The sequence below is a fragment of the Taeniopygia guttata genome, chromosome 1, assembly GCF_048771995.1.
Source record: "Taeniopygia guttata chromosome 1, bTaeGut7.mat, whole genome shotgun sequence".
NCBI classification, from domain to species: Eukaryota; Metazoa; Chordata; class Aves; order Passeriformes; family Estrildidae; genus Taeniopygia; species Taeniopygia guttata.
Window position 1 is genome coordinate 112,674,221 of NC_133024.1, and position 25,910 is coordinate 112,700,130.

The following is a 25,910-nucleotide window of genomic DNA, read 5'->3' on the forward strand; positions in this document are numbered from 1 at the left end:
ATTCATTTCTGGGGGCTTCCTTGCCAAGTGACTTTACATGGATGGCGTTTCTTAGACATGAAAAATGATTCTCAAGTGAAAGAATGGGAGGAAATGGCCTCAAGTCCTGCCCAGGAAAGTTCAGATTAGATAGAAGAAAAAAAGTTTTTCCCTGGAAGAATGGTCAGGCATTGGAATGAGTTGCCCAGGGAGGTGGTAGAGCTGACAGCTCTGGAAGTGCTCAAGGGGTGTCTAAATGTGGCACCTGGGGATGTGGTTCAGGGTTGGTTTTGGTGCTTCTGAATTAATAGTAAGACTGGATAATTTTGGATGTCTCTTCCAACCTCAATGATTCTGTGATTCTATCAAAAGAATATTAAAAAAATGATGAATCTGCAGATAGTACAAGTTGCTCCACTTATAAGCATTTTATCTGTTTCTAGTTTATATTCCCCTTCTCAACCCCTCTTTTTTCCTGACCTACCTAGATCAGGGTGTGCTGTGCTGTCAGAACCCCTTCCAGCTCCTCTTTAGTGTAAGTCAGGCCAGGAAAACTGCCTGCCCACAGGTTCAGAGCTCATTAATCTTTCATACCTGGCAGTAAAACATAGATGAGCAGTAAATATACCTGTCCTTGTTTCCTCTCGCCCACTAAATCAGCTCCCTGCTTTTAGGGAGTCAGTCAGTGTTGGGCTTCAGATATTAAACCATCAACTCTTGAAGCAATTGGACACTGTGGAGTCTTTTATTGGGTTTGCATGGCTAAGCTTTGGCATCAGAGGAAGGGGCTACAGGCATTAGAGGTTTCCTTTTTGACATCTTCTCAACACAAAGGGCATCTCCCAGCCCTTGCACACAAAGAAAGAGGGGAAACACTTCTTTAAAAAAAAAAAAATCAGGCAAAATATAAGATGGTCACTGACTTTTGCTTTTGTGGAACTTTTCTTTTTTAATCTAACTCCTTTAGAGGAAATGACTTGTACAAAAAGCTAATCCAACTAACAGGAAAAAAAAAATACTCTCACTGGAGTGATAGTTTCTGACCAAAAGGCAGCTGTTGGGGTTTTCTTTCTGTGAGAAAGAAAGAAAACTGAGAATGGCACTGAGAAATGCTTCCAGGGATAGGGCATCCAAAATTCCTCTAGGAAACCTGTTCTAGTGCCTTCTACTCTAACAGTAAAATATTTCTTCCAAATATCCAAACTAACTCTGCCCTCTGTCAGTGTGAAGCCATTCCCTGTGTGCTGTCCCTCCATGCCCTGGAAATTGTCTCTCTCCAGGTTTCCTGGGGCTCCTCCAGGCCCTGCAAGGCCACCCTGAGCTCAGCCCAAAGCTTCTCCTGTGCAGGGGAACAATCCCAGCTGTGCCAGCCTTTCCTCCCAGCAGAGCTGCTCCATCCCTCTGCTCATCCTGGAGCCTCCTCTGGGCTCTCTGCAGCAGCTCCAGCTCCTCCTGGGCTGGGACAGGGCTGGGGCAGCTCTGCAGCTCTCAGGGCTCTCACTTGTGGGGCACAGGAACACAATCCCAATCCCTTTCCTGCTCCCAGGCTGTGGAGCAGGCCAGGGCAGGGTTGATTTCTGGGCTCCAGCACTCATTGCTGTCCTGCTTTAAAGACAAAAAGAATCTCACTCTCCAAAACAGCGCTGAGGCCCCGTTCCAGAGCAGATCTGGGAGTGGGATCACACCTTTTGACGGGCTCAAGCTGCTGGATTAGTCTGAGCCTTGTGTAAACCTGCCTGCAGGAGCTCTGTGTGTGTGTGCAGCCCTGGAGGGGGTCCCAGCCCCGCTGGGGAGGGGGTCCCGCCGAACGCACGGCTCCACTCCCAGCAAACGCTGCCTGCTGCACTTGATGGCTTGCAGATTTCTCTGAGAGAATATTGTGTAGCTGGCAAAAGAAAACACAAGAAAGGAAGGAAGCAGCATGGATTTCAGCCCTTTTACTGTTTGCCTTGTCTTTTCCCAAGCAGGGAAAGACATCTCGCCGTGCCAAAGACCCGACGCGGCGTAAGGATGAAACATCACGTGGCTCACTTGATCACAGAGCAAATTTCAGTGTAGAACTCTGTACTTCCTCTTCAGACAGACTGCTGCAGATTGAAGGGCATAAGAGCAGCTGTGTGAAAGCCAGAGCACCCCCCTGCAGAAGCAGGTTCCCGTAAAATCTCTCCCAGCGTGCATCGTCTCCGAGCTGGATTCCTCTGAAGACAAGAAAGGACCATTGCAATTGCACCCTCTGAGACAAATTAACACAATTCCACCCTGTGCTTGTACAAGACTCTCAGTTCTGTGATCTGCCAGGGCTGCAGTGCAGTTAACCTCGGGAGCAGGGTTTTATAAAGGTGCTAACTGGTGTTTCACAGTGCCCCTGCGGTGTTTCGTTTTCATACGAGGCCCTGTTTGGAGGAATGCTGTGTGAGCATTTACTGCAGTTCCAGGGGCTGTTTGATCAGCCAGAATGGGTCCTCTGGGCAGCATTTTGGAAAAATAATATTTAAGAATTGCACTTTATAAAAATTCCGAGGATGTATATCCTGAATTGTCGAACGTCAGCACAATGCTGGTTTGAGAAACATTCTTGTCCTCACTTTAAATTGTGACAAAAGAACACAGAAGGAAACCCACCTGCACAACTTAATACAGTGACACTTTTTAACAGGGTTCCCACAGTTTTCTATATACCATGGAACTAGGATTTTGAGGTGAGCTGGTTTTATTTTATTTTTATTTTATTTAACCCAAAGACACCTTCCTTCCAGAATCAAATGTATCAGGCTTTTATAAGTAGCCACTGCCAGGGAGAAATTGTGTCTTCCTGCAGGGTATATCCATATGGAGATTTTGGAAAGGATTCATGAAAAAGACCCTGTTTGTGTTGAACCCCCAGCCCTCCTCACAGCTCAGCACTGTCACCTCCCACAGGGGATGCACAAATGGAATTCTACAGGAGTCTGGGCAGTTTGGATCATGTTCCACCACAATTCAGAAGTCCCCACTTTCTTTTCCTTGGCTGTGGTGTTGCCACAGGGCAGGGAGAAAGGAGAAACTGAGTGTGTCCATGACTCCCAACTGCATTCAGTGAAGCTCTTAAAGGTTTGGGGGTTTTCCCCCCAGGTTTTAAAGGTTTGGGGTTTTCCCTCAGGTTTTAAAGGTTTGGGGTTTTCCCTCAGGTTTTAAAGGTCTGCCTTTGGTGTCCTGGCTATATTTCAGCTTGTGTGATCTTTCCTCCTGACCTACAGCCCTTCTTCAGTTTCAGCTAAATAAGCTATTCCTCATTTTCTGTCTGTTTACCTTTGCTGCATTCTGTTAGGGACTCCATCTGTGAGGTGTGGAGCCCTCCTGGGATATCCCAAATGCAAAAAAAGGTAGCAAAAGCCTTTGGTTCCAATAAATGTTGCCAAAATTTTCCTTGTTTTGGAGCTAGAAAAATAGTGGGACAAAAATTTGAGTAGGGGTGTCCTCTGCTCACTGTGAACCTTTGCTCCTCTGGGCTGATGGGAAATTTTACCCCAAATTGCAGAGGTGGCATTAGTAAAAAAAAGGATTTTCCTAGGAGAAGTTTTGGTGGCAACAGCCTGCAAAGAGTTAAGCGGGGTTTTCTGTCATTCCAAAATTGCCATGACCTCAGGCACTGACCTTTCCTTGGACTTTGCTGGTAGCAGGCAGCTTTCCCAGCCAAGGGGATTTAGGTCCTGAGCCTGCTGCTGCTCTCCCTTGGCTGATGATCTGCTCCCTCACTCTGGTGGGCTTCCTTCCTAACCCTCAGGTCTCCTGAACAAGCTTTTAGGTGGAGATTAAACCAGTTTTCCTGCTGAAATATTTTTCCCTTCTGCCTCATGCTTGAAGCTCTGTATGATGCTACTTCTTCTGTCGTTTTTTTCGTTTGTTTAATTGGGGTTTTATCATTTTTTGTCCTCCAGCCTGCAGTTAGGTCAGTGTCAGGACTTTGTTAGCAGAGAGGCCTCAGCTGTCCAAAACATCCTCACTGGCCAGGAGCTCCATTTAAGCTCAGCCTGGGCTTCAGATCATCTGGATTCAAGAATTTCCGTGGTCTTTGGATGGGTCTCTCCCAGCAGATGTTGGGCCTCTTACCATTAAATTCATCTCAGGTTTTGGGAAAGTCTGCATACAGGAGCTATTTATTTTAAGACTTCCAGGATTAAATGATGGTGCTAACCTCAGATCCAGGGTCTTGCAGTCTGTAGGCACAATTCCAGGGAATCACTGATCACCAGTGCAGGACAGATCCCTGTTTGCTACTGTCACAGGTGATGGAGCAACCTCCTGGAAGAGGTGACCCTGAGAATGTGACCTGAAAGCAACAAGGAGGAAAATTAAGCTTAATATCCTAAAAAAAACCACCAGCTTTGTTATCTCTTGGAGTCACTGTAAATTGTAAACATCTCTGAGAAAGGAATAATCTGTTTCACATTGAGGTACAAATCTCCTGGAATGATCTGTAGGAAAGGAAACTAATGGGAAAAACATTCTGGATAAAATACATAGTTGAATATCTAAGGTGACTTCATCCCCTGATCCCCAAAATAAAAATAAATGAGCCCAAACCAGTAAAAAGCACATGACCTTTGATTCCCACAGGGAGAGAAATATGGGACAACTTTTACTTTAGATTTCTTACCTAGGGCTGAAAATGTTCATGTGTCATGGTGAGATTTCTGAGGTACTTCTTCAGAGATGTGGGAGCAAGGTGTTCTAAATGCTTTCACCATCAAGACATTGAAGCTATTCTATTATCTAATGAAAAATTATAAATAAATAAATTTATTATAATAATAATAATTATATTTGTCTGAAATCTCTAAAAAAATCTAGGTTAAGACATTCATTTCAGGATTAACAGGAAGAACACATTGAGATACATGCTGGTGGATCTCAAAGAATAATAGAACCTTTCAGTTTTGATTATATTGTATAATAATTGTATCTGACCCAGATCAGTAATAGACATGCTTGTTAATGATTTTTTTGAAGTCTAAACAAAATGAGTAAGGCAAGTACTTAACCTGCCATCATAATGAACATCATTGCTCTTAATGGTAATGATAAGACATAACAGATGAAATAGAAAATTTCCTGTCCCATCTCCCAATCATTTAATGAGATTCCTCTAAGCCAAACTCACTAATGTGTGTTTTCACAAATGGAGACAAAAATTTTGTGGGTGGGGCCACCAGATTCAAAAGAAGATCCCATTTCTTGGGCCAAGGATATCATGGTAAATAGCAATACCTGTGATAATGTGACTTTGAAGTTTCATTTCTCATCCAGAAAAGCTTCAACAAGGTCTTCTGGCACCTAAACCCTGTTGAAATAATTTCAAGTTAGGCATGTAAATATTTGGAATGGTCAGGGCCCAAGTTTACGTTTGTTGTTAAATGCAGAAGACTCTGATGTCTTCTGCATTTATACAAAATCTCTCAGTACAAAATTCAGTCTTTGCGAGTGAGGAGTGGCGGGGCAGGAATGGTCCAGGGCAGTGAGGGTGAGACACCTGAGTGAACAGAAAGCTGACACTGATATTAAGATTATCTAATCATCAGCCTCACCTCTTGCCACCAGACACAGCTGCAGACAAAGCTATTTTTCACATTTCTTCATAAGAATTCCAAATTTATTAGTAATTTCTAGATGGTAGCGCAGTAAACAGTTACTAGAGACCAGGAATCTTGAAAGTAACTTGTAAGAAGAATTTCCCTCCATCAAACTCTTGTCCCAGCTGACCCTGAGCTAGGAAATGCCCAAATCTGGATGCTCTGTTTTCAGTTTCAGCCCCTTCTGCTAAGCAGACACCCATGGGTTGGATGATATTTTTGGAAAAGACGCTGTTTAAAGCTGGCTGCAGCAAGAAATTAAACAAATAACTCTGATAATGGGAATAACCTCCAAGACAGTGTATTTTGTGGTGACCAGAACACTTAGAATAATTTACTATTGCATGAAGTGATGCAGCTGGTAAAATATTCCTCTCTTCCACATGGAGAGAGAGGGATGGCCGCAGGAAGCAGCTCTAGAAAGCCGTGTGCGTTCCCCCGTGGCTTGTTTTGCTAAATCAGTTGCAGCAAAAGGAGCCGCTCCAAATGGTGCATTTTCCCTGCCTTGGTTTGTTTTGTACTTGTTCAATAAAACAGATTCCAGAAAATACAGGGTTGTATAATTTTTAATAAGATTTGTTAAAAATAGCGTGGCTGCGGTGAGAGGAATGACCAGAGGAAGCGATTTGTTTCCTGCCATCATTCCTCCCCCCTTCACCAGCGAGCACAAAATATTCACTTGATTTAAAATTCATCACAAGCAGCCAGAGGGTAGCAGGGCTACCACAACCCTCATAAATTACACCCAAGGCTGACCCTTCTGGAAGAGGAGGCCTTGCTGTGCTGAAGGACTCTCAGAGTTTGGTGCTGCTGCCTCCGACCGCAGCAGGACACAAAATACACCGTGGGGAAATACCCAGAGGAGCAGAGGCCAGGCTGGGTCTGTCCATCCATCCACTCCAAACCTCTGCAGAGGTTTAAGCTGGGAAGGAAGCCCTTGCCCACAATGGTTCCTGCCTGTCCTAAAGGGAAACAGCCTTAATGTGGTCATGGCTCCCACTTATACCCACATCCCAGCTCCTCCACGGCAAACCTGGCTCCCTGGAGGGTCTGGCAGAGCCCCTGTCCTTCCCTCCTGCAGGAGCAGGAGAGGTGCCCTGGCCAGAGAAGAATGGTTTCAAACCCAAATTCTGCCCCATCAACTTCTTGTGTGACTGATCTTTCTCAGCAGGACTCCAGCAGGCCCAGGCTGTGCAAATAGGGAGAATCCAAGGAAGGTCCTGCAGAGCACGGTGATGAAATAATCAGCACAACAACCCATATTCCAGCTGGGAGTTGCTGGATTGATGCAGTTCTTCCTCCTGACCTGGGGAAGCTTAGTCCCATATCCAGAAAAGATCATTTTTTTTCTTCTGAAAGACTTTTCTGCAGGTCACTTTTGCCAGATAGCTTGGCCAGTTGCTCCGTGCTTAGTCCATTTTTACAATAACAACAGCAACAAAACTTTACAAGATGTTCTTTCCTCTTTGTCTGGAAGGATTAACAGTTCAGCCAAGGTCTGACTGGCCGCTGGCTCCAGGAGGGAAGGACTCAAAGGCACTCTGAGGGAGTAGTCACATGGAGAGCCTGGCTACCAGAGAGGGCTTTGGGGACTGGTTTTTATTCTGTGTTTACCAGACTGGCACCGAGGGCAGGATTGGGCACTTCTTCTCTTGGAGGAGCTTGCTCTGATCAGTTTTCTAGGAAAAGCAAAGTCTGGAAGGCAGATGGACATATCGACGTTTTCCCCTGAAAAATCCGCTTCCATGGGTCTCGTTAACTGGATTGAAATGGCAAATCTTTGGAAATAGCTTGGAAAACTGTTTTGTCCCTGGGAGAAGTCACAAAATCATAAAACCACAGAACCACAGAGTCACAAAGTATTTAGAGTTGAAGGCACCTCTGGAGATATCCCGTCCAAGCCCTATTTGTATCCCATCTTTGAGCATTTGTGTTTAAGCTAAAAAGAAGAGCAGATGCCATCCAAACAGATGGAAACAAAAGCATAACTCAATCAAATTTATCTCTGGATTCTTTTAACCCATCACTGGCAGGAGTGGGGCAGAACAGGAGCCATCAGCCCTGAGCCACGAGGTCAGGAGGAGGCGATGACAGGAGAGCTCCATGCTCAAACAACACAATAAATGAGATTATTTTTTCCCCCCTCTCCTTTGTCCATGAGAAAGGAGAAACTTCTCTTTTAAACATCTCCTAGGCAGGATATAAACACACAACCTCGGGGCCATAGGTGCTGCAAATACCCAGGCATCTTCTTGTCTTTGCTGCCATGGGATGTTCCCCTTGGAGGTTTAAACCCCACCCTATTTGCTCCCAGCACACAAGCAGATGAGCCTGTGGATCAACCCAAATTTCCAAGGAAATCTGGCTGAAATGGTTCATGAGGAGTCAGGATTAGGCCCTCATTCCTCCTGCTTACATGCTGGATTTTCACCTTTCATGCTCCTGCAGCACAACCGCCTGCTAAATTTAGAAAGCCTTTTTTAGAAGTTGTTTTATGAACACACACACACACACATAAAATAATTACACTGTAAAAAAAAACTCACACACACACACACAAAAAAAACAACCCTGCAGGCTTTAGAAATGCCATTTTTGAGGCGTTCCAACTATGTACGACTGGCTCAGTTACTGGCTCGCAGTTGCCATCTGAACATCTATTTTTCCAAGCATTTAAGAAAAGTGATGTGTACATTTTTCATGTGTAATTAGGCAGCGTAATGTGATCTCTTTCTGCAGTCAAGCTGCCATGTGCCGTAGCCTCACTGAATAGCTTCCAGATTTCAACCCAATCTCTTCTGTCTAGACTCTACGTTGCTATTTTTTTTCCTTTTTTTTTTTCTTTTTTTTTTTCCTCTTGCCTAGCTTAGAGCAGACTCCAATATAAAATGCCAAAACCAGAAGGTTTTGTCCCTCTTTCTCATAAAGGCGTGGGACAGATCTGGGAGGCCCTGCTGAGAGCTGAGTCCCAGACTTTTTCATAAGACATGTGTCGTCTGAATCTGACATTAAAGATTGTGCAGGCATTTCAACAGGTCATGCACACACAGGGGGGAAAAAATGCCCAAAAATATGGTTTTCATTAAGAAAGTGAGTATTTTTAGAGAGGTGTGGTTCAGTTCAGATGAAAAGGGAAGAAAGAAAAATGAAAGCGGCGCAAGAGATCCCCAACTGCAACATTATTTATATTGCTGTTGAAATGCAGTGTGTTCTCTTTATAAAGCTGCTTTTGGGAGCGAAATAATAGAGACCCTGCCAGAACCAGGTGCATATCGTGGAGTTTGTTTATAATCCAAGTTAAAGGAGAGCAGATTTATACCAGAAAGAACTCTCCGAGGGGACTTTGGAGTTTAAGTGTCCTGTCTTAATCTATACATTACCTCCTCAACAAAGCAGTTGTCTTGAAGCAAAACATAAAATACAGTTTCAATGAATTCACAGATAATTCCAGGGAATTTTATCTGGTGTGATATAGTTTCAGACTGCTTATTCTGTTCCCAGCTTTTTATTTGACTCTTAAGTTGTTTTATTTCTGCGTCAAGAGAATGAAAAAGATCAGAGAGGGCTCGTTTCCACAGAAAGATGCTTTTGTGCAATATAAACAAAAAAAAAAGCAAGGCTTTCCCAGGCTTGTAGTTCCACCACCTTGTCCTGGGATTTGCTGCAGTTTGCACACACTTTTTCTACCGAAAAAGCTCTTGTTTTAGTCCAGAAACAGCTGTGCAAATTTCCCTCCACTTTTCTTTTTTAGTTCTTTTTTCTAAATCTTATCTTTTCATCTCTCCTGTTCTAACACCACACTTTATGTTTTCCTCTTGCTCTCCAGAAAATGGCTATTGTCCCACTGAGACCATGTCCTTCTGCCTGCCTTTGTGTGAATGGCAGATTGGTTGGAAAAACAGGAACACTTTCACTCCTTTCTGAAGGGAAGCATGCAGCGCTTGCTAAAAATTCCCATGTTCCTGCAGAACCAACTGTTCTTTCCATTAAAAAAACATCCACCTCCTTGAGCAAACTTTTCAATACATTAGCCCAATTTTTCATTATGGTAAAATTTGACATGGTTGAAATCTTTGAAATAATGGCGCAAATATTTTCTCAAATTTGAAAAACGGAAACTAAACCAAAAGTCTGCCTGAATCAAAAGAGGGCTCCCCTTGAAATTCCAGATGACAGCAGATAATGCAATAATTTCATCACAGAATCACAGAATGGTTTGAGTTGGAAGGGACCTTAAAGATCATCCATGGGCAGGGACACCTTCCACTATCCCAGTTTGCTCAGAGCCCCATTCAGCCTCCTCTTGGTGACTGTGAAATGCTTGTAATTACATTCTAAATAAAATTTACAAGTATTCTTTTTACATTTAAGTAACATTTTTAAAAAAATTATTTTGTTTTGATATCTAAACTGATCACAGGAAGTGGTTTTCCTCCTTCTGCTTCACAGAATCACACCATCAGTTAGGTTTGAAAAGACCTCTGAAATCATAGAGCCCATCCTAATGGCAAGGACCCATTTCACTAAAACAGGGATTTTCTGAGCTGTAAATCAGGCCAGAATTTTGACACGGAGGCTGAGGTGAGTGTTTGCAAGCCTCACATCACCACAGCTGTGGCTGCCCCTGGATCCCTGGCAGTGCCCAAGGCCAGGTTGGACACTGGGGCTGGAGCAGCCTGGCACAGTGGGAGGTGTCCCTGCCATGGCAGGGGTGGAATGGGATGATCCTTAAAGTCCCTTCCAACAAAAACCTTTCTGTGATTTTATGATTTTATTTTGCTCTGAACCACGGTGTCAGAAGCAGATTTCAGGGTGAGATATGTTTTGAATACTTTGATTTTTTGCAATAAATGGTGCCTGTGAGGCTGGTCCTGTCTTGACCTACAAGCATCTTTCAGTGTTATCCAGTTAGTTCAAGGGCTCAGATACAAAATCAAGGAAACCACATTTCTCTGTGGGATAATCCAAAGTTTTCTGGGGCTTTGAGTCAAAAAAACATCAGGATTCAGCAGGTAATTTTTTAATCTGTGACAGAACAAATAGACTTCATCCAGTCCAAAGTGCTGTCCTGAATGAAACACCATTTTTTATCATCTCTGAAAGAAACGTGAAACAGAGAATGATTAAAGGCTGGAAAAGCCCTCCAAGATCTCGAGTCCCAGCTGTGCCCAATGCCCACCTTGTCCCCCAGCCCAGAGCATCGAGTGCCACGTCAGCTGTGACAACTGGCCAGGACTGAGCTGGGGACACGCAGGACATGTGCCACCAGCCAGGCAGCGATGGGGACCTCGCTGTGGGGATCACCCACAGCACCTGTGTGTCCCCTCAGCCCTCCACCTGTGCCACTCCAGAGCTGCCACCCTCTGCTCCAGGGTGTTGGTTTAGCAGCTGGGAGCAGGGGTGGCTGATCCAGGGGGTGACTCTGTGGCTCATGTCCAGCTGAGTGGCCTCTCCCTTCCTGCTGGGCCAGCACGGAGCTCTGTGTGATGAGGCACCTGCATGTCAGAATCTGAGGTATTGATGATTCCAAGATTGTAAAAAGTCTTTCTTTCTGCCCCATTGCCAAAGCAGAAGCCATAATTGGTCTGTGCTGGTTCCAAGGTTGTTTATTCTGTTTATCTCTAACATGTTCTGCTGCCCTGCCGCAGCTCTGTCCTGCAGGGCAGCGTGTGGGGCTCTGCCCTCAGTGGGATGGTACAAACATTAAATACCACAAACTACCTGTGCTGGATTTACAATAACGTGCCAATATCTGTCACCTACGTTGGACAGTGTGTCCCCAGCCTGAACCAACAGAAAAATGCCAACACCACAGTGAAACATGGAGGGCATGAAGGAGGAGAAAAAGGACAAGGCACACCCAATTTCCTCCATCTTGTCCCCTCTGAACCCCTAATCTAGAACCCTAAAATTTTACTTTTGCACCACTTAATTATTACTTATATCAAACACTCATGGCTGGTAATTCATCCTGTAAGATTGAAAACTCTTTTCCATGGACAGAGATCACAGCCAGTGTCTCTCAGGGCTCTGTCCAGGGGGGTTCCTGACCCCTGCCAGGGTCCCAGACCTGCCAGGGCAGCCAGAGGGAAGCCCTGGATTCCCACACCTGCCCAGCCCAGCACAGACACACCAGTGGCATTTCTTGGGCATCCCTGGCACTTGTTTGCACCCCTGCCACGAGGTAGGTGTGCAAACAAATGTGTGTCTGTGTGTCTGTGACTGCGTTGGTGTGTGCAGAGCTGCAGCTTTGTGGAAAATCAAGTATCTCCATTTGTGTATCAAGGAGTTTTTTGGAGCTTCAGGTGCTGGGATGTTGCCCTGATTTTTAAGGTTTTCTAAAGCCTTCTGAGTTTACATTCTGTTGGAGAATTTCCTCACACAACTTTCTGTAAACAACCTATTGTTTTGCATTCCTTCATAGGAGTGGAGAAATTTGATGTACTGGTACTTTGTCCAATGTCATTGGAGAGGTGACGCATTCACCCTCCAATCCACTGTCACCTTTGGAAAAGTATAAATGCTGGAGTCAGAAAATAAACACTCTCTTTTTTCACCTTGTTAATAGCAGTGGCTTTTGTTGTGCTTTCACGTGTCCCATAACAACACTGGGGGAAGGTGGTTTTCTGCCTCTGACCACAATTTCAGGCATTTCTCTGGTGTATGACACAGGCAACGAAGAAATGCTGTGGAAAACTTGTGAGAATTAGCCATGTAAAAGATAAAATGATGTGATTATATACGGGAATAGCTGGAAAATGATTAATATAGAGAAATATCACCTTTCTTAGAGCTGTGTGTTGATGAAGATCTGTTAACAACGCTGGATTTACTGCACTACAGGCACTTGTGTGTGAACAACACCAATTCCACAGACCTGAAGGCAAAATGTAAGTTTTTTCCAGGTCCCATGACAAATAGAGATAGCAGAGAAGCAGACTGATGTAAAGAAGAGAGAGGGAATAGTTCACAAGTTTAAATCCCATAAACATTATGCTTATCTGGATATTAATTCTGCATTTGATTACATTTGCATTGAGCTATGGCCTCCTCAGGGATCACCATGCAGCAAGGAATCCAAGGGAATGCAAAAATATAAATATATAAGCAAATAATGAGCAAGTAACTGCATGTATTTACACTTATTAATTGCTTTCTATTGAAGTGTAAACATTTTATTTTTGGTCAGGCTTGTCTTCATCTATTATTCATCAGCTATTTTTTTTTTTTATTCTGACACAGCTCATTTCTATATACTGGTTATATTATTCACCAGTAAATATTTTCTAAATTATGACATTTTGCCATCTACCCTAACTTTGACTTCCTTTTTTTTTGGAAAATACTTCTAACTTCAGCTTTCTTATTTTTAATTTTCACCATGTGGCTGGAGAACTTTGCAGTTCTTACAAAGATGCTCCACTCAACCTTTCTGTATTGATTTACTGGGTGAGTTATTCCTTGAATCTCAGCAGTGATGCCAAGAAATGCCCCTTTGGAGAGAGGAAGGAAAATGCTTTGGTCAAAATAGAAAAAAAGCACAAATTCTGCCTGCCAAGTCCAAACTGAGAATGAGTGAGGAGTTCAGTTCTGGTCACAGAAATTTGCACAGAGACTTTATTTCATCATTATTGCAGTTTGCCTTTGGACAAATATTCAGTTTTGTCTCTTTTGGGACTTATTTGCCAAAATACAGGGGAAAAAAAGTGAAGAGTTTCACCTATTTTGGAGATTTAAGATATTTAGGAGGGATTCAAGCAAGCATCCCATCTTTCCAACCACTCAGATCAGATCTTTGGCATTTTAAAATTTTTTCTATCATTTCTTGCAGCCTCATAAAACCCCTCCCGAATTCATGGGAGGGGTTCCCTGGACCTTCCCTACCAACATATTGTTTTTTGAACTCAGCTATCAGTGTAAGCAGGGAAAAAAAAACCCCAAAACCTAAAAATGAAAATAAACAAGTTATCTAATTTTCCTTTAGCCCATTGCTTGGGGAAGAGTGTGAATAGTTTCAAATTGGCACAGCAGTCCTGAACAGTCACTGATGCTGAATATCCTGGTGATCAATATCCCCTTCACCCATCCACGTTATCTAACCAGATACTTACACAGATTAAATCCTTTCTTTTGTCACTTCAGAGCTTTTAAATAGAAATTACCTTTCCTTCCATAATTAAAAGTGTTTCTCTCATTGGAGGGACACCAGAGTCTTTTCAGGGATCGCCAAAATGATATTGAGTTGTCCGATCTGGGACCAAAACAAATCCATGAGTGCTGTAAAAAGCCGTAATTTCTGCTCCTTGAAAAAGAGTTTCCTGCTCATATCCAGGCAACAGGAGGTGTCTATATAACTGCCTATCTCTCCTGAATTAAATGTCATTTTTACACAAGGGAACCTTCATTAGTGAATGTCACCCACACCTGTGAGATGTAATATTTATAAAGGTGTCCCCTTTTTGTTGCCTGACTTGTTCATCCTAAATGGTATTTTCATAGGTAAAATGTTAATCCTTTCTGGTTCTCATGAGAAAATCAGGAATTGCATTTTACCAGTGGGGAAAAACCCAAAATAATCTGTGCTCTACTCCTGTGGTTTCATATCAAAAGAAATAAATATCATTCATATATCCCATTTCATTAATAACAACAACGATGATTAATGCTCTGAAGTTGGAATTATTATCCTTATTTTTTTCAGTTTTTTTAAAGTTAATTGGCTGTTTAACCTGGGGAAAAGGAGGCTCAGGGAAGACCATATTTCTCTCTACAACCACCTGAAAGGTCATAGCCAGGTGGGGCTTGGTCTTTCCTCTCAGGTGACAAGTGACAGAACAAGAGGGAACAGCTTCAGGTTGTACCACGGGAGGCTTAGGGTGATATTAGGGAAAATTTCTTCACTGAAAGGGTGGCCAAGCACTGGGACGGGCTGTGCAGGCAAGTGGTGGAATTGCTGGCCATGGAAATCTGCAAAAAACACGTGGATGTGGCACTTGGGGACGTGGTTGAGTGGTGAATACAGCAGCAGCCTAAAACCATAGCCAGTTCTGCATCCTCTAAGTGCTTCAGTCCCTAGTTCTGCCATCAAGACTCAAAATTATCCGAGGCTGTGCCACTTGCTAAATATATTTCTTCCACTGCTCTTGAGAAAATATGGGAAAAGTGCTGGTTATGGGATTTTTTTCTTGATCCAGATGTGATAATTTGTTTGATTTTATTGCTTGTTGTGAACTTGCATTTTGAAAACTGTGTTTAAAGAGATGGAAAATGACGTGACCACTTTTTTTCTTTCCCCACGACACTCCTGAGCAAGAGGCAGTGCTCGAAGACCCACCTGCTCTGAAATGTCCTCCTTCCTCCTGAGTGAAAACTCCAGGAATGAGCCTTTGGGGTGGATCTTGTCCCTGCACAGGACACCGGGGTCAGCTCTGGGGACAACTGGCTGTGAGCAAAGAGCTGCAGGGCCATGGGAGCTGGGGCTGGTGGCAGGAAGGTGGCAGAGCAAGGGATGCTCCAGCCTCACAGAATTGCCAGAATTCCCAGAATCTCTGGGTTGGAAGAGACCTTCAAGACCATTGAGTCCAACCCAGCCCCAACACCTCAACCCAGCCCTGGCACCCAGTGCCACATCCAGGCTTTGTTAAACACACCCAGGGATGGTGTCTCCACCACCTCCCCAGGCAGCCATTCCAGAACTTTATCACCATTTCTGTAAAACCTTTTCCTAATTTCCAACCTGTATTTCCCTTGGCTCAGCTCGAGGCTGTGAGCTCTGGTTCTGTCAGTGCTGCCTGGAGAAAGAGCCCAGCCCCAGCTGGGCACAGGCACCTTTCAGGAGCTGTGGGGAGTGACAAGGTCACCCCTGAGCCTCCTTTTCTCCAGGCTGGACACCCCCAGCTCCCTCAGTGCTTCCTCACAGGGTTTGTGTTCCCAGCCCCTCTCCAGCCTCGTTGCCTCCTCTGGGTGTGCTCAAGTGTCTCAAGGTCCTTCCTAAATTTGAGGCCATTTCCTCTCATCCTTTCCCTTGGGAAAGGACAACAGAGCCTGACCCCTCCCTCACTGCCCCTTCTGTCAGGGAGTTGTGCTGAGCAATTCACAGAATTGCCAGAATTCCCAGAATCTCTGGGTTGGAAGAGACCTCCAAGACCATCGAGTCCAACCCAGCCCCAACACCTCAACCCAACCCTGGCACCCAGTGCCACATCCAGGCTTTGTTAAACACACCCAGGGATGGTGACTCCACCACCTCCCTGGCAGCCACTCCAGAACTTTATCACCCTTTCTGTGAAAAACTTTTTCCTGATATCCAACCTGTATTTCCCTTGGTGCAGCTCGAGGCTGTGAGCTCTGGTTGTGTCAGTGCTGCCTGGAGAAAGAGCCCAGCCCCAGCTGGGCACAGCCACCCTTCCTCCCTTTCCTGCCTCGTGTTCCCACTGTTTGCATTCTGCAGGAGCACTGGCTGAATATTTTAGTCACACAAGTAGGGCTTGAAAGGTCAGAAGATTGGGGTTTTTGGGCATGGGGTGACAATGTGGAGCAGTTTTCCATGTGGGAGCCCAGCAGCTCAGCTGTCCTCTGTGTGGTCCCTGGGAGTGCCTGAACTCTGAAGGTGATGCAGAACACGGAGCCATGGGAATTCACCAGGAGCTGGACATGACCTTCACTGGCTTTGCTGCAGCTCCTCCATGCAAACACACCATTTTGGGGCCCTGCCATGGGTACTGTTCCTGCAGCCACATCTGGGTGTAGCATGAAGCTGTCAGCACGCTCAGTGTCCCTCTCTCTGCTGTTGTATCTCATTTAACAAGAATTATACATCACACTTCAGAGAATTTGCGGCCATTGTGTTACTGAGAGCTGCTCTGTGCAGTGTACAAAGGTTTGGGGTGCAGGATTTTCCCCCCAGCATTCCTGCCCTCCTGTTCCCATCCTGCTAGGCATTTTCTGGACCCAGGAATATTCTTGCTGGGGTCTGTAACCACCACACTGCTCTCGACCAGGAGTTTCTAACCACAGCTCCACTGGGCAAACCTGGTGCCACCAGCACCTCGTAAGGATGAAGCTGCTGCTGGCTGAAGTTTGTTCTGGGGATCAACTGGTTTGGGGCTGTCTCCTGCTGGATTTATGTTCTCTGAAGAGTTAAGTACATTAGTGTGGGTAATCTCACTCCATTACCTTCTATAAAACTGAATCTATGATTTCCTCCCTGGTGAGCATTTACCATAGTGAAATAGGCTACTATTTTCATATTTAACTCATTGGTAACTCATAAAACCAGCTCAAGTTGTCTGCCCCAAAGAGCAGAAGCTGTGGGACAAGCTGGAGGGTCAGAGCTTTTACAGGACCTGCAGTGTCAGGGCAGTGCTCTCAGCATCGCCCTCACATCCCTATCCCATCCCTCCCCCTGCTCCTTTGAAATCCACAAAAATCAGAAATTTATAAGGCTTCTTAAAAATCCAAGATGAAGCAATTAAAACTCCAGACTGGAGGATGTGAACCTTTAAAGGCCCTTTGCAGAATATCAAAAGAATGAGAGGATTATATTTAGCAGGTGTGACAGCCCACGCAGGACATTTCATTGCGAAAGGGGCTGACATGAACCAGGAACCGATACTTAAATTAATATAAAACATCTTGAGGGAAAGGTGTTTTCTTTTCTTTTTTAAGCATTGGGAAATCACAATGCTTTCTGGCTTCTTCAAAAGCGAGAGGTCCAAATATACAGGAGTCATCTGGCATGTAAAAATAAAAAGTCTGGGGAGGGGACACACACATAAAAATGCTTTGGATGAGGTTGGGAGGCAAATGTTGAGGGCCAGGGGGCCAAGAAACACCGTTGTGAATTTTCCTGCCTCACCTGGTGCTTGCAGATCCAAGGATTTTCCCTGGCACAGGGCGCCCTGTCTGGTTTTTGGCACTGCATCAGCATCCCCTGTCCTGCCACCTCTCCTGTCCCTTCCCTGGAGACACAACCCTTCATTACAGGGGCACTTTACTCTGAACACTCCTCTTTCTATTCCTATCACACCCTACCAAGCCTTGGAGTGGAAAACTTGACTCGGGAGTTTTGTGGGGAGGCGTCCACGACTTTCGTGCTTCATTCACTGCTGAGCGTTCCTAATTTTAGCCGAGCTGCTGCGTTTTGATTTTCCAAAGCTGCGGATTTAACGTCCAGAAGCTCGGGTTGTTTTCACGCCCACTCGTTGAGGGCCACACCAGTGATGCTGCCCATCCACAGCAGGAGAGGCTGTGGGGAAGGTGGGGTGGGTGACAACACTGTCCCCAACGCTTAGAAGGGACCCCACGGGCTCACCAGATCTCCATAGGTGGGTGCTGCAGTAGCAGAGGGCACTCAGTGCCACTTTTTGGGGTATTTTGTCTCTTCAATCTGCTCATTCAAGCACTAGGTGGTCGCTTGGGAGCTTTTGGGTTCTTAGTCACCCCAAAAAAACCACACATTGGGGTAAAAATCCCATCTTTCTGCTGAGGCTGCCCCAAGGGAGGGAGGTGTGTGGTTGCCTAGATGTGAGCTATCAGGTACTCTTTGGCACCGAAAGAGTTAAAGGTCCTCGGCACCCACCAGCCCTGGTCTAGGCAGTGTCTAAAATCAGTCCTAGACCCGCTTTATTTTTTCCTTAAAAACAGGAAATGGAGCCCTGAAGGCTTTTTAACTGGAGAGGGAGAGTGAGGAGGGGGTATACTCGCTCTGCCCATACTCAGCCCTGAGCCTGACCCAGACTTGGGGGTCTCTGTGTGTGATTTTTTTATTCCTTCTCCCTTTTCCCCCCCCCCCCTCTATTATTTTGGCAGACTTTTTGGAATGTCTGGGAGCTAAGGGCTTTGCTTCATGGAGCAGAATTCTGAAGCAAGAAAAAGAGAAAGTTATAGACTAAACCACAGAAATGTAAACATGTCTGCAGCTAAAATAACTCCACTTTCATTGAAAACACTCCTCGCTTACAATCAGACTTCTGTGTGCTATGCTCAATAAAACTGCATGCTAATAGCAACCAATTAATACATTATGTAGTTCTGCTTTAAAAACTGAGACGCTTTTAATTATTTTTTTAATAATTTTTTTTTTTAAATTATTATCTTTAATTAAGGGACTACTGGGTTTTCAGCTGCGGACGGCGGTGCCGGGCGCTGACCGCTGGCGGAGCGATGCCCGGCGGCGCGGCGGGGGCTGAGCCGTGCCCGGGGAAGGTCGGGGCGAGGCGGCAGCGGGGACAAGCGGAGCCCCGGTAAGGAGCCCCGGAGGGAGGGACGGGATGGGACGGGGACAAGCGACAGCGACAGCGACAGCGATAGCGACAGGACGGGGCGCACCGCCCGCTTCACCTTCCGTGCGAGGTGAGCGCGGACAGCACCGCCGGGATGGGTCTCTCCATCACCCATGGGAGACGGGGCTGCAGCTCGGGCCGGACCAGCCTCCTCCGCTTCCCTCCCCACCCCCGCTCCCTTTTTATTCCCGAGCATCCCGTTATTCCTCCCGCTGCCCGCGCTGCCACCTGGTTTAGGGGCCGGGCTGTGGGATTCCCGTCGGGTCCGCGCCACAACAGCGCGTTTGTTCTCCTCCTTTCCCCGCGCCGGGACACGAGGCTGCCCCGCCGGGCCGGGCCGGGCCGGGCTGGGCCGGGCCCCGTGTCTCCCCCCGCGGCTGCCGCTCACCTCCAGCTCCGCCCGGCCCCTCCGCCCCATCGGGCGCGGCCGCGGGCACCGGGGGCGGGGGTCCCGCAGCGCCCCGGGCGCGGGGCCGGCCCGACGGCGGCGGCGGCAGAGAGGAAGAGGCGCCCGGAGCCGGGGCCCTCAGCGCGATGGGCTGAGCCCGTCCCGACTGAAGTGACTCACCGCAGCCGGCACCGCCGCCGTCCCCTGCCCGCTGCCTCACTCCTCCCGAGCTCCCGCCGCTGGCGGCCGCTGCCTTCCCCCGTCCCGTCCCGTCCCGTCCCGTCCCGCCCCGTCCCCCCTCCCCGGCAGCCCGGACTGACCCCGGCCCCAGCCCGGTAAGTGCTTTGCCTTCGGGGCGGCGAGCGGAGCGCCGGCCGTCGGGGCGGGGGTGAGGGAGCGGCGGGGACAGGGACCGGGAGCGGCTCGGTGACACCGAGAGTGACACAGGGACCGGGAGGGGCTCGGTGACACCGAGGGTGACACAGGGACCGGCCGGGTGTCCCCTGGCTGCAGCGGGGCAGCCCCGAGGGCTCGGCAGCCGCAGCCGCGCATCCTCCGCGCGATCCGTGCCCGAGTTCCTCTAAGTTTGGAAGGATTACCGCGGTGTGGGTTTTCGGGCAGATATAATACTGCGTTCCCCCTCGGCATCATTTTCCACTCCTCTGCGTCGTAATAGCAGCGTTGGTGCCTTTGTAATTCTTTCAGCAATTCATCATTCAATTAAGTAATAGCTCTATGGCTTTTCGAAAGCAGTTCTTGCGCGTAGGAAAACCTTCAATTAACTACGTGGCTGAAGGGAGGCATGGTTGGGTTTGGTACTTTTCAGAGTAAGGGATACGCGGGGCTCTGTTTTGGTGTCCAGATGACTTCGCTGAGGAGTTTGGAGTGCACGTAATTGTATTTACAAAAGCTGGAGTTGCAAGTTCTGGCTAACATAAACTTCCATTCATTGCTGCCTTTGCAGAGAGCCCGCGGTGCGGGGGAAATGGCTCGTTCTTTAATGAAGTTTTTTATTTGTGTTCTAAGTGTCGTCCTGTGAATTAACTCCGAAGTAAGAGTTTGGAAATTACATTCTGCCCCGTTCTGCCCATGTAATTTTGAGTCCATTAGGAAAACCAGGATAGGTCTATGAACTGCACATGGAGAAATGTCACATTCCTTTGGTTTAACCCTTTGAGCACTTCCCTGGTTTCACTGAAACAAGTGAAGCAGGCAAAGACAGCTTCTCACTGGGGTATGAAATGTAAACTTTTGTCAGGACACATATGTCAGGTGTGTGATTTCAGGCACACCTGAGCTGACAGGAAAATCAAAGAAGAGAAATAGATTATTTGATAGTGCCCTTATTTAAAGGCATAAATGGACCAAGGCATACCTCATACGGATCAAATATATTTCTATGTTGATTGCCTGATCTATTTCTTAAAGGGCATTTATAAAAACAAAGACATGGTACATTGGAATAGCATCATCAATCCTTATTTTCTCTTCTGTATGCATATGTGGGCAAACAATGGCAAATTCTTTGAAAAAGTTTGCAAAAAAAGAAAGTTTGAAAAAAATCTACTCACTCCAAAAACATTTCAGGGTTTAGAGCTTTGAACAGCATCTGTCCCCACCTCCCACAATTTAGTCCCAAAGTTAAACAAATCATAGAGTACTGGATAGAGTTACATGTTACAGGAATTTTATAAATGATCTGTCAGGGTAAGTCCTAGGTGTGATTAGTCGGACTTTTTGCTCCTGAGGTGTTGCTCCCTTTGGATTGTCATTTCTGTAGCATTTTGTTCTTAGAGATGGATTCTAATAGACATGTATATATTATGCATGTTCTCCTTCTGATGGTTTTGAAGCAGTACTGCCTGTGGGGTTCTCTCTCTCTTTCTTTTAAATGAATTTGAGCTCTTTGTAAGGCACTGAAGAAATCTGGGGGGTGTGAATCCAGTGAGGACTCACAATGGTGGCAACCATGAGCTTAAATCCCAGATTGCTGCAGACTTGGGAGCTGTGTCGCTTATCACAAGGATGCTGCTTTGTTTGTCCTTTTCCATCTGGAGCACCAGTTTGGATCCCGCTGTTGTCAGTGTTCAAATGACAATCGTGCACAAGAGCCTGCCCTGGGAAAGTGTCTTTGCTACCTGCTCTGCTGTGGGAAGTTTATTTTCTGTGCGTGCACAGAGCTGCGTAAACAAACAGAAAACCCTGGGACGACGGTGGCAGTCCTGTTGGTTTGAACAACGCCCCGTGAACAGAATACCTGGCTGCTGATGAGGCAAATCCTTTCCCACTGCTCTCTCTGCAGACCCCCAGTGCTGTGCTGTCACGGCGTGAGGCTCATGGCACTGCTCTGCCTCTGCAGAGTGTTTAATTTTGATGGCTTCGCTGTGATCCCTGAACACAGAGGTTCCTCCTCCCGCGAGGATCAAAAAACACGGGAGAAGCTTTTGCAGTGCTGATGGCATCTGGAAGCCCCAAAACATTACATATTACATTTCATTTCCTCGCCTCTGCTTTACCAAATGCTCCAGGAGTACAAGCAGGTAACAAGAAAATAATTTAAAATGGTTGGGTCGAAACAAACCCTTTCCCTTGAATATGCATTGGGGTTTTGTTCCACTATCACGAAGCTTGCCATTTTCTTTTAAGTGAATAGTTGTTTTTTTTTTTCAGGAAAAGGCAGCTGTAAGGGCAAAACTGTACTTCTTTGAATCATGTGAGCAGCTCTGTGGAAATCTGTGTCCCAAACTCGAGGTGGAAGTTGTTGACAGGGGGTAAGGTTGGAAAGGGCCCTTTGGGCCTGATCCATATCATCTGAGGTCAGCGGGGCAGGCTTAGCCCTGAGTGCCTAAAGCTGCCCGCTGGTTTTCTGTGCAGCTGGGAAGGGATGCCAGGGATTAGTGTAGGCTTTGTATGGCACTTTTCCTATACAGTTGATTTTAAAATGGTTCTGTTTTAAAAAAAAAAAAAAAAAAGTTCACACGGGGTGAATATATTTTCAGCCTGAATTATAATGTTGTTTGTCTTGGGTTGGAAGAATTACCTTTTGTGCGATAACACCACACTGGTTTTCATTATACCCACAACTGGCTGCTCTCACAGCCACTGGAATATTTTTTTACTTCCCAGGGTGGTTCTGGCCATGCCCTTTTTGACATGCAAGTTTCCCAAGAAAATCAAGCATTTTGTCTTTTTGGCTGAAGGTTTGAGTCCAAAAAATTTGTATTGATTTGCCATATTGGAAGACAGTGATATCTAATCTAATATATTTCCTTCACAGTGCAGTTAACTAGTGTAGGTAGAAAACTGGCAGTCTAAAATTACTGTGCTAAATTTAAATGTAAGTAAAAAGCAGGCAATAGGAAAAAAATTAAAGGGTATATCTAAATATGGAGTTGCGGCCATATCTGTTATATTTAAACTGCATTTTAACCTCTTCTATTTATATTCAGTGGTCTGTGTATAATCTGGAGGGGTTAATTGAATTAAAGAAACAGCAATTTCACAATGAATCCCGAAGAGTTTATTCTGCTGTGGACACAGTACACGTCCTTGTTAATCGGTGATTTATCAAAAGTAAAATGTGTGCAGCGAGGCATTTTTGAGTTGTTTGAGAGCAAAAATGAGACTTGATCTAAAGTAAGCATGAATGGATTTGCAACACGCCCGCTTTTCCCGCACTGCTGTGGCAGGAGGATCTTCTGCTCCCTTGGGTGGTAATTTTCCTTGTGTGGAGTGTGAGATTCCACCACAGCAATTATTTTCCCCAACTTACCCGGGCTCAGAAATGCTCCTTTTTCATTTAGAAAGCTGCCATGGTAAGTGGATTGTCCTTGCACGCTGCTTGCATCAGCTGCAATCCCTCCTTGGCACAGCTTCATTCCAACAAGAAAAAAACAAACATTATTCCAGGAACAAAATACATAGTTATTTTTGTTTGATAATGCATCACATAAATATTAATCGTCTGCCCAAAGAAAAAACAATAAACACATGTTTTCATTTTAGCTGGAGCTACAACCAGCTTTGAGAGGGGATGGTTGAAAGCTCAGGGCCTTGAGCTGTAACCACACAACTCTGGCTGACCACAGTGGGTTGGGGAGTGGTTGCTGTGCACAGGTGAGGGTTTGGTTTTGTTTGAGGCCTTCTGTGTTAATTCATTTTAATATTTAATACATGATGCAACACCCAGGTGCTTATTAAAGGGTCTTGGCAGCAGCGTTGTGTGACAGGCACATTCTTCTCTCTCTCAGGATTTTTTCATAGAGGAGCACAGGGCAAAGAAAGAGAAAACAATTTCTATTTCTGCTCCTTATTTTTCCCATGTAAAATGTGTTTGGAGAATTTTTTAGCTGGGGTGATTGCTTGATTGGATTCTTGTGAAGACTGTTTGAACCTAATAGCCAGTCAAATCCACCTGTGTCTAGACTCTTGAGAGAAAGTCATAAGTTAGTTAGATGTAGTAGCTCGAAAAAGTAGGTATGTAGTTTTAGCATCTCCTTTAAATAGTATATTGATGTATTATAGTATATTTATAATAAAGAAATCATTCAACCTTCTAAACTAAAGTCAAACATCATCATTTCTTCCCACCAAGTTCATCTACATTTACAACAGCGTTGCTTCCAGCCTTCGGAAAGATGCCGTGCTCCTGCTTGGGCACTCAGCAGCACCGCTGGGATATTCCACCTCTTCCAGGTGCTTCTCCTGACAACAAACATTGCCTTCAGTTGTGTTTCAGGCCTCCCGAATTTGCCTGTAGCTGGGAACCCCGCTCCCCTAATTAGTGCTGATTGGGGAGAGCGAGGCTGGCTGTGGGGGATGATGAGCGCGGCGGCCCCTGCGCGAGGCCGGTGCCACGAAAACCACCACAAATCAAATGTGGTTTCAATTTCAATCAGCTCTGCTCAGACACCCAGGTTCCTCCAGGGGGTCCCCAATGGAACAGCCTTGTTTGCTTTTCCCTTTCTCCTCACCAAGGCACGGCGGCGGGGGAAAGCCCTGGCTGAGCTTGCACCGCCGCCGCGGAGGAAAATTTGGGTGCTGGGCTGGACAGGGCAGCACGAAGGTGTTGGGGCTGGGGGGGCTGGAGTTGGGAATGCTGCAGGGCTGGAGTTGGGAATGCTGCAGGGCTGGGAATTGGGATTGCTGCAGGTTCTGGGAATTGGGAATGCTGCAGGGCTGGGAGTTGGGAATGCTGCAGGGCTGGGAATTGGGAATGCTGTAGGGCTGGGAATTGGGAATGCTGCACAGACTGGGAGTTGGGAATGCTGCAGGGTCTGAGAATTGGGAATGCTGCAGGGTCTGGGAGTTGGGAATGCTGCAGGGTCTGGGAATTGGGAGTTTTGCAGGGACTGGCAGTTGGGAAAGTTGCAGCATTTGGGAATTGGGAATGCTGCACAGGCTGTGAATTGTGAAGGTTGTAGGGACTGGGAGTTGGGAATGCTGCACAGGCTGGGAGCTGGGAATGTTGCACGGACTGGGAATTGGGGATGCTGCACAGGCTGGGAGCTGGGAATGCTGCAGGGGCTGGAGTTTGGAATGCCACACAGGCTGGGAATTGGGAATGCTGCATGGACTGGGAACTGGGAATGCTGAAGAGTCTACAAACTGGGAATACTGCAGGTTCTGGGAGTTGGGAATGCTGAAGGGTCTGGGAATTGGGATTGCTGCAGGGCTGGGAATTGGGGAAGTTTAAGGGGTTGGGAATTGGGAATGCTGCCTGTGGCCAGTGCTCAGCTCCTGCCCTGAGGAGAGCAGAGCAGGTCACAGGTGTGGGTGGCTCAGGGGAAGGTTTCTCCCCCATCATCCCAAATGCATTCCTGCTTAATTAGCATCTTTTCCTGCTGCTTTTTACTGTCTGCTACAAGTGGTTGTAAGGTTGTGGGTTTTTTTTTTTTTTGTTTTTTTTGTTTGTTTTTTTTTCTCCTATTCTGCTGTTAAAACATGCATTGATTTATCAGCTCTTCGGGTAGTTTCATTTTTCTGGTTCTGGGAGCATTGACATAGGAGGAGCAGCTTTTTCTGCCCTGTAGACGACTTACAACAAAATATTTTGTGAAATCTGATTGATTTCTTATAATTTTTAAGGAATGTAGGCTTCCCACTTCTATAATTTTTGCACTGAGTTGATTACTTTTGTTTTAGTTTCACAAGTGTGGATATACATGGTATGTTTGACCTGATTTGACTGAAAAAAATCTTTCAACAAATCACTTATATTTTAACACCTAATAGTTGTAATGCGTGCAGTGTGTGATTTTAATGCAATTAAATGTACATGTAAAAATCAGGGATTTAGAAAACTGCACAATGTATCTCTTTCTGTAAATTAAATAAGAAAAAAAATGGCAGTCAAACAATTTTATGGTTTATATTTTTCTGTGTAAGTAGAAAAGGGTTTTATGCAGAAGGAAGTCTTGTAGTTATGCAGAAGGAAAGGCTTCTTAGCAAAATTCCGTTTTCTAAGGAGGCTTTGTCAGTTCTGAATAAACCCTGCAATAAATTTAAACCCGGTGGTTTAAAATTCTGTTTATAAAATGGACTGCTCTCTATAGAGTTCACAAATTATGCACAAAGGATTAACTACTAAAGTAACATAAAGATGTTGCATTGCAGCATGCACTGAGACTAAGCTGAAAAATCTGCTTAGAA

General features: G+C 45.8%; 1 protein-coding gene and 1 long non-coding RNA gene across 6 annotated transcripts in view; one reads left to right on the top strand and one right to left on the bottom strand.

Annotated features, from left to right (window-relative positions):
* Positions 1-705: 705 nt before the first annotated feature.
* Positions 706-19,531, bottom strand: LOC115497127 (uncharacterized). Of its 3 annotated transcripts, none has more exons than XR_012058307.1 (4): positions 19,440-19,531; positions 5,227-5,299; positions 4,154-4,288; positions 706-2,177 (listed from the first exon to the last, which is right to left on the bottom strand). It is a non-coding gene; the product is annotated as an uncharacterized lncRNA (long non-coding RNA). The 3 variants fall into 3 exon arrangements; XR_012058308.1 differs by having other exon boundaries at positions 19,260-19,479; XR_012058309.1 differs by lacking the exons at positions 706-2,177; positions 4,154-4,288 and adding an exon at positions 4,628-4,731 and having other exon boundaries at positions 19,260-19,489.
* ERG (ETS transcription factor ERG) overlaps positions 19,520-25,910 on the top strand; it is a 141,782-nt gene continuing 135,391 nt past the window's right edge. Inside the window, exon 1 of one of the 3 annotated variants that reach the window (XM_030284153.4) lies at positions 19,520-19,594. The gene's annotated coding sequence lies outside the window, so the exon portion shown is untranslated. The remainder of the gene's footprint in view (positions 19,595-25,910) is intronic. The other 2 variants (XM_041718918.2, XM_030284132.4) reach the window with 2 other exon arrangements.